At 42.5% G+C, this 3,202-nt stretch overlaps 1 long non-coding RNA gene across 2 annotated transcripts; it reads left to right on the top strand.

Annotated features, from left to right (window-relative positions):
* Positions 1–309: 309 nt before the first annotated feature.
* Positions 310–2,729, top strand: LOC128822579 (uncharacterized). Of its 2 annotated transcripts, XR_008441500.1 has the most exons (4): positions 310–382; positions 511–625; positions 2,020–2,158; positions 2,642–2,729. It is a non-coding gene; the product is annotated as an uncharacterized LOC128822579 (long non-coding RNA). The 2 variants fall into 2 exon arrangements; XR_008441499.1 differs by lacking the exons at positions 310–382; positions 511–625 and adding an exon at positions 772–910.
* The last annotated feature ends 473 nt before the right edge of the window (positions 2,730–3,202 follow it).

The following is a 3,202-nucleotide window of genomic DNA, read 5'->3' as shown; positions in this document are numbered from 1 at the left end:
GGCTGGCCAGCCGCTGTTACTGTGCACTAGGGATCCGGCAAAGAAGTAAGGAATTTGTCCATTTACTCTGTGCTGGACTGGAATGGTTTATTGGTCATGTGGTGTGGTTCGATGGAAAGATGCAACCGCTCCCGGCACTTGCATGGGAGAAATGGCGCCTGGGTTCCGGCCGGGTTGGATTTTATGGAGGGGCAGGGTGAGAGGATCCACGGCCTCCTGTCCAATAGGGGCGGCTGCCGTGGCTGTGACGTCAGCAACAGCGACCAACCGAGGTGGCGCTGGGGCGGTTCCCAGGTCCCAGGGCTAGTGGGGATTGTGGCATCAGGGAGATTGGCGGGGAACTCTCTGGCAAGGATGGGGAGTGTCTGCCATAGTGATTGGGGTAAGCTCCAATAGCACGCAGCTAGGAGCAAACAACCGCGGGGAGGGGAAACACGGGGGGTGCACGGGATTACAGAATTTGTCTATCTAACATAAATTAAAAACCCCTAATCTAAACCCGAACCGCAGGATGCAACAACCAAGGAGAAGGAGCAAGCCGTGCACCCCAGTCTTGCTTTGAGGAAGGGATGAAGGACAGGGAACATTCCAGAAGGGAACTAAGGACATACAAGGAGATTGACAGGTGGATTGACTTACACTTGGCAGGACAATCTTGGGGTAAACAACTCAGGACTGAACCATTAGGGAAGCCAAATGGGGTACATGGAATGAACCATTACAAACTTATAACAAGGAATATTGAAAACCTATTACAGAAGAACAAACTGCAAAACAACAGACTACCACAAAAAACTGTTTGAAAAATGCACTGAAATTGTCCAGAACATCCAGCCATGGAGGCTCAGGCTCGGAACTTGCTGATCCCCAAATCCTTCCTCTTCACTGCCATCATAACAGCTAACTGACGGTACTAGTGAATGGTGTTTTATCTTTAAAATGTAAATTTTAAGCATCCTTTTAGTATGGATGAGAAGTGGAATATCACATCAAGATACTAATTGTAGTTAAACATATATTCATTTTTTACCCCTGACAGTTTTATCTGTCAAGATACAATTTTAGCCATGGTAGAAGGTCAAGACCTGCTACTGCCACAGATGATATTGCAACTAATGTTTTTTATTTGTTTAGTACTTTTGCATGTATGACTCTAAAACAGAGTCCTTGAGATCTTTTTTGCACAGTTTATAATGCCATTTTAGCAGAGAAAAGCAAAAATATTTATTTTCATATCTGCTTGGCCTCAGGGATGGTAATATGACTGTTGCATGTTTTGTTTATATGCATTGTCTGCAGATTTCCTACTCTCCTATGGAATGTGATTCTGCATATATATGTGAATCTTTCAGTTCATATGAACCTATTTTTGTCTTTACTGATTTTAGTTGCCTATGCCACTTCTGTGCAATACAGATTTTGTTACTGGAAAACCTCTATACACCTCAATAAGAGGACATGCACTAAAGCAATCATTGTGCATATTCTGCAAACTATGAAGTATCAATGCTTTTCATGAAACAGATTTGGTAAAAGAATCACTGAAATTTTTTACCTCTTTGAGCTGACACTAGAGATGAATTATAACATAATTGTTCTTTGCTTTATTTGTAATTTTTTCTGCTATTAACTCTTTCAGTGAGGGTGAGTCCTTTTGGAGAACAGTATTCATGTGAGTTTTGCAAAATCTAGTATTTGCTGGAAAGTCCTAACTTTGTTTGTATGTTTGCTTGTAATTTTGTTTTGCTGTTTATGAGTGAATATTTCAGCAGTGGTTTCTGCCTACTGAAAATTAGCTAGTGACTCCAGGGAAGTTACAGTCTGCATTTCCTATATTCCTAGGTTCCTCATTTTAGAAAGCACTTACTCAGAGCATGGTAATGTCCTGCAGTGTGAGACTTTTTTGTCTCCAAACCCCCAAAATTTACTGCCCTAAAATGACTGTAGAATTGCAAAGATACATGAAACATGATTCTACACTACAGAAGAAGTGTAATCCCCTCTTCTTTTCAACTTCAGTTTTCTGGAGAGTAGAAGCTTGGATGGCATTTCCGATGACATTTCTTCAAGCACCTTTGGAGAAGCAGCCCAATAGCTCATTTCAGATTTCTTCATGGATCATCACTAGCCACATGTTAATCTGAAGGAGAGCTCAGAGGTAACAGAGTCACTGTCTCATGAATCTTGCACTCTACATATTTTTCTAAATTCTGCTGTGAAGCTCCTTGCCACCTTTTCTAAAATCTACAGAAAGACATCCAAGCTATGAGAGATTAAGAGAATGATGAAGGTTTAGACTGTAACTTGCCTCTGATCTAGAGGAAGAGTCTGATTGTCAAGACTCTGAAATGCGGGAGATGTCTCTGAAAATAATCTGTAACTTGTCTTACTGTGTAGTGGACTCTTCAATTTAGAAATCACCAGTACAGTCAACAGTGACTATTTACTGGCTGTTTATCTAGAGGACTACTGTAATAAGTATGTTACTGCCTAGATATGACTTTTCAGAGGGGGACTGATGAAATAATCTTCTCTGTGTTTATTATTCTTTCTACTTTTCAAGTTGTCTTGTTGAAGAATGCAAATTATAGTACTACAGTTACTACAGTGTCAGTAATGACAGCTTTCTCTTTTTATTCAGGGAGTAATTTCACAACACAACTCTTAAGTTAACCCCCTCTTGTCATTCCTAATACCACCACTGATCATCTGTTATTGGCTAGATCATGTCAAAAATAAAATCTATCTCTCTGATTGATTCTCTGTGTGTTTTGTGTAGCATCCCGTGAACTCTCCCACCTTGGTCAATTCCCAAGTCCTTGGCCCTGGCAACGGCGGTAACTATTCACCACAGAGTCAGTCCTCCTGGTGGGAAAAGCAGACTCCCAAATGGACTTCTGTGTCAACTTCCCCTGTGTAACTTCCCCTGGTTTCTCCTTTCCCTGTCCCCTCACTGGATTGGTATCCCTGGTGGCCACCTCCCTTTCCCTGGAGACCAAACCCCTCTGCCCCACCCTTAGCTCTGCCCCCCACCCCTTCCTCTTCTTAAGCTGCCTTCTGGACGTGGTCAGGCTCTTTTTTACCTTGCTGGGTTCCCTTCAGCCACATGTGATATCCTCCGCTGGAATAAAACCCTGCAAAAAGAGCCTTTCTTGCCTCTATCGCTGAGCCAGCTGCGGTGAGTGTTGAGTGAGGGTCTGAC

Source organism: Vidua macroura, chromosome Z (genome assembly GCF_024509145.1).
Source record: "Vidua macroura isolate BioBank_ID:100142 chromosome Z, ASM2450914v1, whole genome shotgun sequence".
Lineage (NCBI taxonomy): Eukaryota > Metazoa > Chordata > Aves > Passeriformes > Viduidae > Vidua > Vidua macroura.
Note: the sequence above shows the minus strand (reverse complement) of the source record. Positions and strands in the feature narration are given on the sequence as shown.